Below are 17151 nucleotides of genomic sequence, written 5' to 3'. Positions count from 1 at the left end.
GGGCATTGTCCGTATACTAAAGTAGCCACGCGGTCATTATCGCTTCTCGCGCCGTCAGGAGGCTTGTTATCATGCAGAGAAGAGCGGCGGCACAGGTTCCCGTCATGGCGGTAATCTCAGAAAGTGACGAGGGCTGGCGACCAGAGCGTAGCCGCTCCGTAGGCGCTCCTTCGCCCACCCGCTTTTTCTACATCGCGGCAGCCTGGCATATCCCCTCATGTTGAGATACGATGAGATTTGCGATAAGGAAGGGTGATATAAACTGTTGTGGGTGAATTTTGCGAGCCATTCACGGAACGTGAATTCTAACGTTAGATACATTACGGCTTTGTAACCCGGGTATGGTTTCGCTGGTGACGGGAAGAAAGTTGCTTTTAATGTTAAGTATTATTGGTGTGGGGAGCTGGATACCAAAATAATTGTACGTTTAAAATTATGTATTATTGGTGCGGAATTTCAATTTCTCCGAAAACTATTTACAGTATGGAATTTTCTTAATTCATACTTAATTGATAAAACATGTTCACTGGAAAGTTATGAATACCGCAAGGGACTATGTTGCATTCACTGAGCGCACTCTCTCCGCCCTGTATCAGCTGAAATCGCCTAATGGAATATAAAAATAAATAAAATAAGTATTATGCATCAGTGGTTATTGGCTGCTAGAAATAATCAGTTTCGTTTAGGGGGGCTCAACAATTGAACTTTATTATGCCGTAAGACGTCGCTTTCTGCGATTGTGTTCTGTGATCAATGTTAGCGCATTATCACTTTTTTACGCGAGATTCCCACAAATGTCTCCGGAATGATAATAGGAGACCAAGTGTTTACGCTTTTGTCGAAATTGGTTTGGTTTGGTTTATGGGGTTTAACGTCCCAAAGCGACTCAGGCTATGACAGACGCTGTAGTGAAGGGCTCCGGAAATTTCGACCACCTGGGGTTCTTTAACGTGCACTGACATCGCACAGTACACGGGCCTCTAGAATTTCTCCTCCAAAGAAATTCTAGCCGCCGCTGCCGGGTTCGAACCCGCGTCTACTGGGTCAGCAGCCGAGCACCATAACCACTGAGCCACCACGGCGGCTTTTATCGAAATTGTCGTAGGTGCTATAGGCGCATTATCTCGGTTGCTTTCCGTCACCTTTAAACTCTGCGCGAAGGTGAGCGGCTGATATTGTCTCTTCGTCGACGGTAAAGCAAATTTCGCAGCTGGCGAGTATAATTAAATCCATGTTTATATACGTTCAAAAATAATTCGAGTTTAACGTTAGCCTGTTCTGTAAATTTCAAGTTTAGATTCTTGATGTCATCCCATCCAGGGCACGTGTCAAAATGAAATTCCGAAACGAAATTACGACTTTCTTGCAACGCAGGCTACTTGCATTTAAAACAGCGTTTGAGTTAGTCTGGAAAAAAAAGGTATTGCCGCCACATGCCATTTTCGCTACCTGCTACGATTTTGAACTTCGCTGCTTTTGTAAATTGTTGCAGCATGTCCACGTCGCCAGGCAGTTCGACAAGGCGATCACGTAGTTTTCGATTCAGTAGACGTCATGATGCACGTCTGGAGCTTGGCGCGAGGAGTTCCACTAAAAAGCAAAACTGACCAATTTTACCCACAAACATAAATATCTAGTGGTTGTGCATGTTCCTTAAGCTTAAAAACTTAACTTTTTTTTTTTTTGTCTTGAATAAAAATTATTCTTTCAGATGGCGAATTTGAATTCGTTTCCAAGAGCAGACAGTGTACAATAACTACCCGTGGCTTCGCAGATGACAGCAGCTACGACGACCTTGGGAACACCGAGGTGAAGGAGGATGGTGGGAGTGGCGACGGCGCCATCGACAGTTATGGTTCACGACGCCGCAACAGAACTGGGCGGTGAAATACCCGGAATCCGTTCCGTGAGTAAATGCAGGGTGTTTTTGAGAGCTATGCTTACATCACAGTCCTTGGATGCTTCCTGATTACGAAACTTCACCCCTACGCTGTGAAGGAGTTTTGGCCCTCTGCTCGCTGCTGCCGCGCTGCGGCGCTGCGGCGCAGACGCCTGCAGAGGTGCATTGTCTGAGAGCTCGGCGTTTCGCTATACGTATAGAAGCGATCCCTTTCGGTCTGAATCTCACGTTGAAATTTGACATTTACTGTGATCCTGCGCGTTCACGTAAGGTAACATGCGTGATTGGGACCATTTCCTGCACTTGTGACGCTTCGGAATGCCGCTCCGGTTAGAGAGGCGCAACCGAGAAACTCTCCTTGGTTCCCTGCCCCAGTGGCACGGCGATGCTGAGGGAGCGTCGAGTAGCGCGGCAAGAAACAGCTTGGCTTCACTTCCGCCTCTAAATACGTGCGCTCTTGTGAAAAGGATTTCATATTTTCATTCTTCGAAACACAGCCGAACACACTTAAAACTTAGCAGTTACAACGAATACTCGCTTATTACAAACCAGTGGAGGTACCACGAAAATCTGTATTAAAGCAGTCGCACTGTATCTTTGCCATTGGAGCAGTGGGTGAAGGAACAAACGTGGTTTGTCGACATTCTGAAACTAAGAGACAGAATTGGGCTTGGGCAGGGCATGTAATCGGTGGGCAACATAACCGCTGTTTAAGGGTAACTGAGTGGATTCCAAGAGAAAGCAAGCGTAGCAGGAGGCGGCAAAATGTTAGGTGGGCGGACGAGGTTAAGAATTATGCGGGGAAACGGTGTCCACAGCTGACAAAGGAGAGTGTTATTTGGAGAGGCATGGCAGACACTTTTCCTCTGCAGTGGGCGCAGTCAGGCTGATGGTGGTGACGATGATTGTGCCTGTAATGACCCTGATAACGCAAATGGGTTACAGCGAACGAGGAGGCACTCTAAATTGAACCCTCAATCGTAAAACGCGCCTTTTCCGCCAGCGTGGAGGCCGAAAAGGGTTTCCTAACTTCCGTGACAGCCCTGCCCTCCTTCCTAAACAACTTGGCCTCCCCAGGCAAGTAATAAAAAGTCGCCAATAAGACCGCCAGCCAAACGCCTAACGATAGTCAGCAGTGTCGATTGGTTTGTGCGCGTGTGCCGGCTGGTTTCAATTGGCAGCAGTAGCTCGATGATCACGAAGGAGGGGCAGCGTTGAAAGGGATAGAACTGCACACGCCGTCGGTGATCAACCAATGACTATATGAGAGCTTCAATCTGAAGCTGCTGTTCTGGCTATTTGAGGCTGCCAGTCATACGGTACCCCAGTCGCCGCAGGGCTTGGACAGATAACCCTGCCTCTAAAAGATAATGAGCTAGCGATGAGCCTACTCACTTTTTACTCCCATGTGGGCTGATTCGTGTTTATAGAGTAGGCTTAGGTAGAAATCAAGCTATTCAGCACTTTCTATGTTCAGCTTTTGTTCTTACGTGCACAGTGAAGAGAGCCCTAGCTTAAGTTGAAAGGTACTTTTCTTCAACCATAGCGTGAAAAAAGCGTACACGATGCATACATAACTTCACCAGCGGAAGAGCGAGACACCAGGATGAGAACACCGGACAACTGTGGACTAAGAACTGAAGTTTAATCGAGAAACGGCCAGCTTAGGTCACCAGAGGACGCATGCCGATCAGACACACTACAAACAAATACATATGTAGCGAATCATAAAGGAGAAGATACACTCTCCATAACTGGCAAACAACAAAAGACCGATATTTTGCCTATCAAACTTGCACGCGTACGCTTGTGCTTAGCAAATTAACTTCCTTGTTAGTGAGATGCAAGGACGGTGCACTGAAGTATGTGTCACTGCCTTGCAACCAGCGTTGTGCTGTGTTCTCCTGGTGTCTCGTACTTTCGCTGGTGAAGTTATGGCTGATATACACCAACTAGCCCACATGGTTACCTTGTTACAGTATACGATAGAGTGCAACCGAAACGGAAAAATGTAGTGCACGATAACTTCTGAAGGACAGTTAAGCTCCTCCTTAAGGGTACGGCGAGACAGCGTTTCCTTCAGCGGCCCGAGTGCCTCTCTGAATTTCACTTTGCAGACACTGACACTGTTCTTTATTTTATTTCATGTTGTTTCCGTTTCCATTTTTAGTTCAGGCCTCCCTTTACCGATGTAGAATGCAAACTCCTCAGTGGTCTAGGGACAGCCCGCCTCGGTCTCTACGAAAGGGCGCTCCGCCATTCCTCATTGCAGCGAAGTTGCTTTTTTTTCTTCTTAGGCACACGTAACGGTGGCGGAATTACGTCACCACCTGTAGACCAATGTGCAATTGTGTAGTGACGTGAACATATGGGTTATGTGAATGTTGTCTGTCGTTTTCATTACAGGGGTGAGCTCATTCTCCTTTTACGTCACAATCCTCTCGACTAATGCCGATTTTCTCGACACGCCAGCAACGCCGGGATCAGTGCTGTACGGGAGCCTTCACGTTGTCGCGTTAAAGTCCCTGCAGATTACGCTGGCGGCCAAGTACATTCGCGGAAGCAAGCAGCGTTTGGATGAGATTGGGTTTTATTTAAGAAAGCACCTTATGATTAATATGTGTTGTAGAGGGCTAGCATGCGCCATGTGTGTTAATTCCCTCCTCCCCCCTCCTTTCTTCGCGGCTAAGGAAGGGGGGCTTCGTCATTGAGCGGGCCCCAGGGAGATATGTGGATGCGCGCGGTCTCATTAGGAGCGCCCATCTTTCTGTCGCCTTTGGTGTCGCCGCTGCAGAACCCGGAGAGCCCCCGGCGGGGGGGGGGGGGGGGGGGCTGCGAGGAGAGCGCAAAGCGGGCAGCAGCCAGCAGCAAAGCGGGCTCACCCAAGCCTCCCATTGTCCCCTTTTGGGGAAGGACGCGTGTTTCTCGCCGGGGCCGCTTTGTGCCAGTGCACAAAGAACCAAGAGCATAAAAAGGTCAAGCCGCCGTTTCATCTTACGCCGACAGCTCACCGCGGCTTCACAAACACCACTTGCGGCCTAATTAAGTTTCGGACGCTTCGTTCGGAGGTTCGACCGCTTTTCTTTTGAGAAGAGAACACTGCCGACCGAAGCGGTGTCCGGTGCGTCCGGATGAATGGGAGCTGTGGGCGGCGGTGCAGCTGGCTGGCGTCCGGGATAGCCCCGAGGCTCGACGACACGGTCTGAAGAAACGGGGGCGCGCAGAAGACACCACCGGCCGGAACGAGCACTGCCACCTGCTTAATTGGGGACAGTGGCGGCCGCTTGACTTATGTCGCCGCCCGGACCCCGGATGACAACTGATGGGGTCGGCAGTCCATTGTGATCCGACTCTTATCGGAAAGTGGATCTGCGCTCTCGGGTGTTGTTTGCGACAGTCGCAGCTGGGTTGGGGCCGACAATTGCCCTATTGCCGGGAAGCGTCAAGGTCACGGGTACTGGGGAGACAGACGCACCCGTGGAAGTGTCTTGCTATGTTGTTTTGTGTGTTTTGCTTCTTTCTTAGGGGAGAGAGTTGGTCTGATATAGTGGGTGTGTTTTGCTATGTGGTTTGTAAGTATTTTGCTTTTCTTTCCATAGGGGCGAGAGTTTGTTTAATACGGTGGAAGTGTGGGGCGGGGCACGTAACCCGGGGGGGCCAATCCGTATGTGTGTGAATTCTCGGAATGCACTGTGTCTTAAGTGAAAACGATGCTCTTTTTACAATATGTACATTTGAGAGAGGGTGACGTGCCTTAAGGAAGTTGGAGGGCGGGCCACACGCCTAATAACCAATCGTGTTACGGGTTCGACACGATTGGATGCTGATGAATACGGGCCGGGCCCATGTGTCTTTAAAACTGGGTCCTGGAGCCCGGAAAAGAGGTTCTGGGCTACGGAGATAGATGCAACGCATCTTCGGCTATGCCGAGTAGGGGCCTCCCCTAAGTGTTAGCCAGTTCCATGTTGTTGTTGTGCTCACTGCTCAACGTGTATATATATGTAAACTATTGTATATAAAGCTTCAATTTATATTCCCTGCAAGTTCTCTGTTGTTTGCAAGTATCATCTCCTATCGACCTTCAGCCTTCAAGTAATAACAAGCCGTCTCCGACGGGGCACCCCTGGTGCAGAAGAAAGAAGAGAAAAAGAACCTATTCGCTTTTGGTTGAAGAAGAAGGCGAAACTTTACTGGCGCAGCCGACAGGATCCTGTTGCTATCAGAAGGAAGCACAGGAAAAAGGGAAGGCAAAGAAGGGGAGACGCCCAGGCATCAACAAGTCGAACATTGGCGGTTCGGGAGGACAAGGTGCAGGCGGAGAGAAGCGGCAGCCGTCGAGGAAGCCAGGCCTGGTCATCGGAAGTCAACTGACGTCGGCACCAGTGGAGCGGCGACAGTCGAGACCACCGGGCGGCAAGGGACAGCTGATCGCAGGCGGCCAACTTCAGGAGGGACAGCGGCGAGCTGCGAGGGACAGCAGTGCTCTGCTTCAAAGGGGTGAGTCCTCTTCGTTCTTCGCATTGGTGCGAACGCCGCTGTCCGAATAAGGCTTCCAGCATGCATGGAAACACGCTTCGGTCACTTAAACCCCGACAGACAAAAACTCCAGGAAATGAGTGACGAGGAGTACGGTGAGGGGGCCGGGACGAGTGATGTTCCGGTGGAGCCGGTTGCGTCGAGGGACCAGATGTTAGATAAACAGATACTGCTCGTAGAGCGATAAATTGAGCTTGCAAAACTGCAGTCTATGCTGCGGAGAGGCGGAGCAGAGAGCTCGGGCTCGCCAGAGGCATGGGACGCGCACGGGGAGTTGAGGCGCTTCTCGAAGCTACTCGCAGGAGCCCTCCCAAAATTTCCGGCGGACGCTGAGGTTCCAGTGTGGTTTGAGTCCGCGGAGAACACGCTCCAGGCGTACAACGTCCCAAGAGACCGATGGGGGCAGATCATCTTTCCGCTAATAGCGGAAAAAGTGCAGTTTCTCTCAACTAGGCTGACGCCATCTCAGCATAAAGATTATGACGCGCTCAAAAGGGCGGTGCTGGAAGAGCTGAGGCTTTCCGCTTCCGAGGCTCGCACAGGAGAGCGAACGAAGGGTGGCGGACGTTTGTAACGCACATCCAGAGTTACCTCCACTTGTATCTTGAGTCGAGAGGAGTCAAAACCCTAGAGGGACTAAACGCGTTACTGGTGGCGGATCAGGTAAAGAGCCACCTGTCGGAGGAAGCTCTAAAGTACATTATCCTTCAAGAAGGGAAGGAGTGGGTGAAGGCGCCCGAGATGGCCGGGCTCCTTCAAACGTTTGAGGAGGCGGAGGGTAAGAATAGCGCCGGCAAAAAGTCCGAGCAGAAGAATTTCGAGGGTCCCAGCGCACGAGGTATCGCGCCAGTCAAGGAAAGGGGTAAACCGTTGACGCTAAATTCTCAGGTGCCGAGCGCTAAGGCGCGCTCCATCAGCTGCTTCAGGTGCGGCTCAACAGGACATTTGAAATCGAACTGTCCGCATAGCTCAAGCCAGACCATCCCGAAGGCACTCAATGAGAACGCAAATAGCCTGTCCGCTCGGGTAGCTATGGGGTGTATAGGAGGCGGGCGTAGTGAGCTGACGGCCGTGGCACTCCGTTGCAAGGGTAAGGAAATAAACGCTATTCTTGACACAGGCGCGGAAATTACGGTTGTGAGGGAAAGTCTCGTACCATCTGGGCTGACGAAGCCTCACGGGAAAATAAATTTAATATCCGCATTCGGTGAAAAGGTGGAAGCCAAGCTGGCGGTATTGCCAATGACTATGCACAAGGACACAGGAGTCTTCGCTGACGTAATGGAAGCCGTACCGGTGCTATGCGCCCTCACTGAAAAGTTGGTCACGCAAACCGATTGCCTTCTGTCGCAGGAGGCATGGGAGTCCCTCGAGGTGGAAAGAAAATCCCAAGGGATTATAGCTTCAGATGAAAGGGGAACCGCGGACTTCATACAGTCAGGTGATACTGAGCAAGCCGCGGGAGAGACAAGTGGTACGCTAGTCGCCCAGGCTTCCCTACACGATGAAGGAGTAGGCTCTGCGGAGAGTGGAATTGCTGAGCCCACAGTAACGCCAGGGAATGCGAAAAGCATGGCGGAGGTGTTCAGGGAGGAGCAAAGGCAAGATGAGACTCTACAGAAGGCATGGAAAGATGCGCAGACAGGCAAGGGAGGTATGACGGTAGTCGATGGGCTTCTCTACCACACGGATAGGATAGTGGGGCAGCCGGTAATGCAGCTGTTACTGCCCAAGTCCCGGCGTGCAGAGGTCCTTCAGACTGCGCACGAGTCGAGCTGGGGAGGCCACTTGGGGTTTCGGAAAACAATGGCTAGAATTAAGTATACCTTTTTCTGGCCGGGGCTGCGGGAAGACGTAAGACTACACTGCGATAGTTGTCACAGCTGTCAGACGCGATCAGACCTACGCAGGGCGGACAACGTGCCCATTCTACCGTTAGTAAGGCCCCGCTATCCCTTCGAGCAGGTGAATATTGATGTAATCGGGCCGCTGGAGCATCCGTCAGGGAGAGGTCACAGGTACGCGCTGTGCGTCATCGATCTGTGCACTCGCTGGCCTGAGGTGGTTTGTCTACGCTCCCTCAGTGCCAGGGCGGCCTGCGACGCCCTCCTGACGGTGTTCAGCAGGACCGGTGTGCCGGAAGTAGTCGCGTCGGACTGCGGCACGAATTTCACCGCGGAACTCACTAAAGAGTTTCTGGCAAAATTGGGCTGTTCGCCGAGATTCTCAACCCCGGGCCATCCGGAAAGTAACGGGGCAGTGGAGCGCTTCAGCAGGACTTTTAAGAACATGCTGTATCATGTTATACAGAAGGAGGGCAGGAATTGGGACGGGTACGTTCCTGTCCTTCTGTGAGCCTACAGAGAGGTGCCCAATGACACGACCGGGATGGTCCCTTTCCAGTTGCTCTACGGGCGGCAACCGACGGGCCCGTTATCTATTTTGAAGCGCTCTTGGACAAGCGAAACGAACTTGCCACCAACATTAGCTACGTCCCCCACAGAGTACTTGAGGCAGCTGCAAGCGCACTTACAGCAAGCGGCGGAAGCGGCGGAGCTGATCAGTGAAAGGCAGCAGAACGTGTATGCCCGCCAATATAATCAGCGTGCTTCCATCAAAAGCTTCGAGGTGGGGGAAGCGGTGCTCGTGTTTGACGATCAGCGCGGAGGGAAAATGCTCCCAAGGTGGAAGGGGCCAGGTACGGTCACCGGTAAGTACCGTGACCATTCCTACTTTGTAGAGATGCCTGAAGGGGGTAAAAGGCTCGTTCATGCCGGGAAACTCCGCGCATATCAGAGTAGGGTAATGGCGCTCAGCGTCATGTTTGAGGAGGACGACGCGTTCGGGGAAGTTGAATGTGCACCAAGCCCAAAGAGCTCCCAGCCAGGAACAGAGATACTCTCCGCGGAAATGACCGCCCACATGCAGGAGAGGGACCGAACTGCGATTCGGGACATATTTAAGAGGTACCGAGACCTGTTCGACGAGATACCCGGGGTGGCTAAAGTAAAAAAGCACGACATGATCCTGGCAGAAGGTTTTGTGCCTAGAGCGTCGCATGCATACCGGTTGCCAACCAGTTTGAGAGGGGAGGTGAGCAAGCAGGTAGATGAGCTGCTGAATCTCGGCTTAATTGTCCCCTGCGAGAGCCCGCACGCCCATCCCGTCGTCTGCGTATCAAAACGGGATGGCAGCATAAGGTTATGCGTAGACTTCCGCACGCTGAATGCGGGAACGGTCGCAGACACCTATCCTATGAAACCACCGGGAGAACTAATAATGAGAGTAGGTAGGGCGAGATTTATCACACTCCTAGACCTCCGAAGGGGGTACTGGCAGGTGCCGATGGCCCCCTCCGCTCAACCCCTTACAGCATTCGTGTGCCACCGGGGGCAGTTCGCTTGGAAGGTGATGCCCTTCGGGCTAAAGAACGCCGCTCAAACCTTCCAAAGGGCGATGGACGACCTCCTGCGGCCACATGCGGAGTACGCGTGTGCGTATCTGGACGATATTTCGGTGTTCAGTGATACCCTGGAGGAACACCTGCAGCACCTACACAGGTTTTTCGAGACTCTGAGGCGCGTGAACCTGAAGGTAAAGGTAGAAAAGTGTCAGATAGCGCGAGAGTCGATAAGATACCTGGGACACATCGTCGGTTCGGGGGGGAGGCACGCGCCCGACCCAGAGAAGTTAGCCGCAATCCAGGGGCTGAAAGCGCCGACGTCAAAGAAAGAGCTCCGCAGTGTCCTGGGTTTGTGCGGCTACTATCGAGAGTATGTCCGCAACTACGCTGAGGTGGCGAGGCCGTTGACAGAACTGACAGGAAAAAGGGTCGCGAACAAAATTCCGTGGTCTAGCGAGGCCGACAGCGCGTTCCAACGCCTCAAGGCTGCGCTTTGTGAGGCCACTGCTCTTGGGACGCCGGACCGGACAAGCCATTTTGGCTTTACACCGACGCCTCCGCGTTCGCCGCCGGGGTCTGCCTTTCTCAGCGGGATGAGGACGGTGCGGAGGTCCCGATCGCCTTCGCGAGCCACAAGTTCTCTCCGACGCAAACCCGATGGTCCACTATTGAGAGGGAGGCCTTTGCAGTAATCTGGGGCCTAAATAAGTTCGACATCTGGCTTTTCGGCGCACCGGTCACAGTCGTATCGGATCACAACCCCCTTGCATTTCTAACGCTCAGCACTCCACACGGGGCTAAGCTAACACGTTGGGCGCTGGCGCTGCAAAGGTACAATGTAGTGGTGCAGCACCGCAAAGGGAGCTCGCACAGCAATGCTGACGCATTATCTCGGCTACATAACTGTTGCTGGCATTCGGACGGCGGCGTACGGGCCGTGGCGGAGGACGGGGAGGAATCCCTGGTGTCATCCGCAGCAGTGATGTGAACGTGTGGTGAAAAGTGCGAACTCTACCAGCGGCACAGTTCAGACATGAGAACACTGTGCCGCGGGCTGTGAAGGACACTGCATGCAGTCCGTGAAGCCGTAGCTTACATTGTTGGCACGCGCGTTGGTAAGCACGGCTTGAACGGCAATTCCTCGCTGGCATGGACAGCAAGTGCAGAGTGCCGTCTCTATTTGTCACGCGCCATGTGTGTACGCGACGTCGTTTGTTGGCCACGCGGGAGGGAAACGACCGACCGCAGCCGCAGGGGTAGCGCGTAACGCGGAAGCTGTAACCGAGTTGCGGGACTGCTGACGTTGTAGTTAAGCCACTAGCCCTTTTGTTTGTGTGTTTTATTCATCTAAGCGTGCTGCAACCCTTAGATGAATTTTGAGGGGGGCGTGTAGAGGGCTAGCATGCGCCATGTGTGTTTATTCCCCCCTCCCCCCTCCTTTCTTCCCGGCTAAGGAAGGGGGGCTTCGTCATCGAGCGGGCCCCAGGGAGATATGTGGATGCGCGCGGTCTCATTAGGAGCGCCCATCTTTCTGTCGCCTTTGGTGTCGCCGCTGCAGAACCCGGAGAGCCCCCGGCGGGGGGGGGGGGGGGGGGGGGGGGGCTGCGAGGAGAGCGCAAAGCGGGCAGCAGCCAGCAGCAAAGCGGGCTCACCCAAGCCTCCCATTGTCCCCTTTTGGGGAAGGACGCGTGTTTCTCGCCGGGGCCGCTTTGTGCCAGTGCACAAAGAACCAAGAGCATAAAAAGGTCAAGCCGCCGTTTCATCTTACGCCGACAGCTCACCCCGGCTTCACAAACACCACTTGCGGCCCAATTAAGTTTCGGACGCTTCGTTCGGAGGTTCGACCGCTTTTCTTTTGAGAAGAGAACACTGCCGAACGAAGCGGTGTCCGGTGCGTCCGGATGAATGGGAGCTGTGGGCGGCGGTGCAGCTGGCTGGCGTCCGGGATAGCCCCGAGGCTCGACGACACGGTCTGAAGAAACTGGGGCGCGCAGAAGACACCACCGGCCGGAACGAGCACTGCCACCTGCTTAATTGGGGACAGTGGCGGCCGCTTGACTTATGTCGCCGCCCGGACCCCGGAGGACAACTGATGGGGTCGGCAGTCCATTGTGATCCAACTCTTATCGGAAAGTGGATCTGCGCTCTCGGGTGTTGTTTGCGACAGTCGCAGCTGGGTTGGGGCCGACAATTGCCCTAGTGCCGGGAAGCGTCAAGGTCACGGGTACTGGGGAGACAGACGCACCCGTGGAAGTGTCTTGCTATGTTGTTTTGTGTGTTTTGCTTCTTCTTTCTTAGGGGAGAGAGTTGGTCTGATATAGTGGGTGTGTTTTGCTATGTGGTTTGTAAGTATTTTGCTTTTCTTTCCATAGGGGAGAGAGTTTGTTTAATACGGTGGAAGTGTGGGGCGGGGCACGTAACCCGGGGGGGCCAATCCGTATGTGGAGGGCGGGCCACACGCCTAATAACCAATCGTGTTAGGGGTTCGACACGATTGGATGCTGATGAATACGGGCCGGGCCCATGTGTCTTTAAAACTGGGTCCCGGAGCCCGGAAAAGAGATTCTGGGCTACGGAGATAGATGCAACGCATCTTCGGCTATGCCGAGTAGGGGCCTCCCCTAAGTCTTAGCCAGTTTCATGTTGTTGTTGTGCTCACTGCTCAACGTGTATATATATGTAAACTATTGTATATAAAGCTTCAATTTATATTCCCTGCAAGTTCTCTGTTGTTTGCAAGTATCATCTCCTATAGACCTTCAGCCTTCAAGTAATAACAAGCCGTCTCCGACGGGGCACCCCTGGTGCCGAAGAAAGAAGAGAAAAAGAACCTATTCGCTTTTGGTTGAAGAAGAAGGCGAAACTTTACGTCATGGGGAGATTCTGTGTCCGGGTCCAACCGTTGACTTGCGGCCATGAAAAATCATCATCAGGCTGACTACGCCCACTGAAGGACAAAGGCTTCTCCCACGTTTCTTCAGTTAACCCTCTGTGGCGTCAGCTGCGGCTACCTTACCATTGAAATCTTCTTACTCTCATCCGCTCAGCTAACTTTCTTCCGCCCCCTGCGCACTAATCTGCTCTTTAAATGCACTCCGTTGCCCTTAAGGACCAGCGGCTATCTTGCTTTCGCAGCCCGTTTCTTCCTCTTGATTTCGTCTAGAATGTCATTAACCCGAGTTTCCTCCCCTACTCCACCCGTTTCTGGGCTCTTAATGTTACACTTATTATATTTCTTTCCATAGCTCGCTGCGTTGTCCATAACTTAAGCTGAACCCTCTTCGTTAGCCTCCACATTTCTGCCCCGTAAATGAGAACCGTTAAGACGCACACGTTGTATACTTTTTCCTTGAGGGATATGGGTATTACCGCACTCCCACTTAGAAGGTGTTGAGGATTTTGCGGGGTCGCAGCGGAGCACCAGAGAGAGACGACCAGCGTGGCAGGCTTCTCGTTCCGAACTGCCCGTGCCGGGCGTGCGCGCCCAGCACGCGCTGTTCATCTTTATTTTCCTCTAGCGCGGGAACGCCGATCTCAGCGCCAGCGCGTTATAGCGTCGCCGGGCGCTACAGGGCCCCCCGCCTAGACGGAACGTCGAGATGTGCGCTCGGTAAAAGAAAGGAGAGTATGAGGTTCCAGTAAGTTCATGTCAGGGGCCGGGAAGAGCTGTCGGGTGGAGTGCGCGGGCTCAGGTGGACGAGCCTGGCTGCTGCGCAATGGGCGAATGATGCAGCGTGCCGAGCTGACAATGGACATGGGGGCAGGTGAGGCCATGATTGGGCCGTCACCGACTGTAGTGCTGCCCGCTGGCACAAGTGTCATCAGTGTCGGAACGTTGCAGCTGATGCCGATGGGAATCTGACGCGCCGAGTACACGATCACAAGCACAGGAGCGGATGAAACGGCTCCATGGACTGACAGCAGCTGTGGCGTGACCGTCGACACAACGGTGACAGCTGGGACGATGCGGGAGGAAGTTGCTGTGCTCAATTCCAGGGGCTTGGGCAAAGCGGGAGTGACAGTCCGGAGCGACTGGCCAGTGCTGATTCGCGGGTGGGCATGGTCGGCTGTGGGTGGCTGCAGCCGCATAGCTGAGATTGCTACGTCAGACGGCTGGCTAACAGCAACAGACACAGCTGGTGGATGGACAGTTGCTGCACTGCTCGGTGCGGGTAGCTCTACCACTCGTTGCTGAAGGTTGCTCAAGTCAGGCACCAAAGCAGACGCTTGCTGCGACAGTGCCGAGCTGCCAGGATCAGAATCCGAGAAGCGGTTGACCGTACTGAGGGCTTGGGGTGGGGCCTCTTGGGCAGTCGATGTGGCCGCCGGGGTAGTGGGGCTGGTATGTGGCATAAGCTGCGGTAGCGGCAATCTCACTTCGCCTTTAGCACGATCGCTCAGGTCAGGGACTGATGGCTTCAGCGGAATGAGCGATGAGGCGGCAGGTGAGCATTCGGCAGGCAGCGATGCTACGCAGTAGGGTGCAGAAGTTGGCGCAGTGGGGCACGCGTCGAGGAAGAGCTCGACTGACGGCGGCACTATTGCAGATGAGAGAAGTTGCTCACCGGGCTGTGCCGTATGCTGTATCGTCCGTAAGAGAGGCGGTATGGCCGGAGGTGCTGAACAGGGCGGCACGAGGCGCATCTGTAACTGAGTTCGCTAACGTGGCAAACGGCGGTGGGCCAGGCACCTCACCGAGCTGCTGAGGGAATGACTGCGGACTTGGGGCCGTGGAGTCGTCGCACAGTGCTGCTAACGTAACCGGGCTAGCAGGATGTGCTGCCGGAAGCGATGCGGCAGCGTCTGGTGCGGTCGGTGATAAAGAAGCTGGGCCGGAGACGCTGGACTGGAGTGGCGGCGAGGCGGCGAGGGGCTGCTGAGGCGGGCCGGGTTCTGATGAAGGCTGCGTGGGCGCGAGCGAGGCCTGTGCAGGGCCAGAGGCTGGCGGCGGCGAAAACGGGTCCGCTGCGTCGTAGAGCGGCGGCGGAACGTAGTAGGCACCGAAGTCCGCCAAGACGGCCGCACGCAGCTCATCGTATGGCCGGCAGCCGAAGGCATAGTAGGTGAGCCGACGCAAGAGGTCGGGCGGGAGGATGTCGCAAAGAACTGCGTGTTTTAACGGCTGGATGGTGATGCCATTCAGGTACATCGCAGCCTCCAGTTGGGCGAACCACCCGCCGACGCCTGCAGGCCGGAACGCCGGGAGCGGCGGGTCGAAACTTGGGTGCTGCCAGTACGCCATGCGAGGACGCCGCTGGGATAGAAGGCACGGCACGGTTCGCCGGGTCACCACTGTTGAGGATTTTGCGGGGTCGCAGCGGAGCACCAGAGAGAGACGACCAGCGTGGCAGGCTTCTCGTTCCGAACTGCCCGTGCCGGGCGTGCGCGCCCAGCACGCGCTGTTCATCTTTATTTTCCTCTAGCGCGGGAACGCCGATCTCAGCGCCAGCGCGTTATAGCGTCGCCGGGCGCTACAAAGGCATTTGCATATGTTTTCCAGCGCTTCAATAATCGCTGGCTTGCTTTATACATGTAACATAACCAGAACATCGAGTTCCCTGTGTGGTTGGGTCGTGCAAACCGCGACAGCTTTTTAAGCATGAACACTTTGCCCAAATCAAAAACTGGGCATGCCCTTCCTCACTGAAAATAGTCTCTTCTTCCATGTACTCAGCTAAAAATAAGACCCGGAGGAGCCGACGAAGAACGCGCACTACTAAACGGAAGCGGACAAAGTACACGAAGTCCCGAGTACCGAAGTCGACTGCCGCAACTACTACGACAACGCCGAGGACTTCTACCCGCGGAGGCGAAACGGCCTCTGCGGACGCCCTCCGACTGGCCGCACGGGTGATCAACGAGTCGCTCTCCTGGAACTACTCGCCCTGCGATGATTTCCACAAATTCGTCTGCAGCAGATTCGAAGGGGGCCGTACCACGCTGTCCAAGGTGAGTTATCTTTGGGCTTACTGCATTTAGAGACGGGCACTCCGCAGCCGGCGCTATTTGTTCGCAGAAGAGCCCTTCAGCCTGCGGCAGTCCACCTGACCAAATTCAGCTGAGCCTGTCGGGCTCAATGTTTCCGGTTCTAACAATATACTTAATACTTCCTTGTGTATTCCGAATAACCATTAGCTCTAGCTGTAGTCTGATTAAACTAGAGAGGGAAGCAGCAAGGACTCCTCAAGCGCGCCCAAAATGAACGGCCTAGATTATTGAGCAACGTCTCAGCCAGCGACTTCGCACCTGCCACGGCCGCTCGTAAGCTCATGCTATAGATGCAAGGCGGCTGGCCGCGTTTTCTCCCAGTATGTCGGCGCCATTGGCCGGGGAGCCTCCTTTGAGAGGCATGTTCTGACTGTACTCTACTGAAGCACAACGCACGCTAAAACATCTCGACCTTTCCTGACACTGCACAGATAATAAAACGCCGGTAACTTGTAAAGCATATAGGCATATCTACAATGAAGTGCTGTAAACATGAAGCAGAAGAGTACGAAGATAAATGAAGTGAGCAGTTTTATTGAACTACAGTTTAAACACGTATGAGGCCATGTGGGATCAAAAAAGGAGTTAGCCGTCCTCCAGCCCAATCTCTCATTTAGGCGCGGTGCCCCGGAGCAGATTCCAATTACTAAGTGTACGGAATTCTCACCCTTCGCACTGGATTCATATTTCCATGGCAAAACATAGCAATTTGATGCAGTTAGCAATAGGAACACGCTTTTAATTCGGCACCGCAGATCTTTAGGTTATCAAATAGAGAAGTTTGCATGCTTCGAAGAAAACTTGTTTCTTCTTAGCCGTACGTATTCCTTATTTTTAGGGTTGCAAATGTACCCTGGAAATAAGACAGCATACCCTGCCCCTAAAAAGAAGTATACCAGAGGACAGCTCACTCTAGTTTTGCTCTTATATAGGCTAATTCGTGTTTGGAGTGTACCGCACAAAATGAAAATAAATTTCACGAGTGTATGTGCATTTTGCAAGTGCTGGTTACAAATGCGAAAGTTTTCTGTAGCAGATGAAAAGGCTTAGTTAGGCACAATGACATGTTATTTAAGAAGTACAATATGTGCCCAATAGCGTCAAGTATACACCACCGACTCAAGATTTCTATCGAATCATATGGATAGGCGTTTCTAATAGCCGTGTACCGGTTAGGCGAGGAGTAATGGTACATTATGTGCAATCGTTTGTGGTGGGGACTTTGTTATTATTGTTATTGTTAGTTTATCATTGCTGTTCTTTTCTTCTTGCCGTTTTCGTATCGCTATTGCGTCTTGCCACCCTGCTTGCTAACTTAGTTTTA

At 53.3% G+C, this 17151-nt stretch overlaps 1 protein-coding gene across 1 annotated transcript in view; it reads left to right on the top strand.

The window, feature by feature from the left end:
* Nucleotides 1-15638: 15638 nt before the first annotated feature.
* Nucleotides 15639-17151, top strand: part of LOC149332580 (neprilysin-3-like) — a 30889-nt gene continuing 29376 nt past the window's right edge. The window contains exon 1 of the mRNA XM_089555814.1: nucleotides 15639-15788. The gene's annotated coding sequence lies outside the window, so the exon portion shown is untranslated. The remainder of the gene's footprint in view (nucleotides 15789-17151) is intronic.

The sequence above is a fragment of the Amblyomma mixtum genome, chromosome 8 (assembly GCF_055824585.1).
Source record: "Amblyomma mixtum isolate Tamu chromosome 8, ASM5582458v1, whole genome shotgun sequence".
NCBI lineage: Eukaryota > Metazoa > Arthropoda > Arachnida > Ixodida > Ixodidae > Amblyomma > Amblyomma mixtum.
The sequence above is the reverse complement of the archived record's forward strand: the minus strand, read 5'-3'. Positions and strand labels throughout refer to the sequence as shown.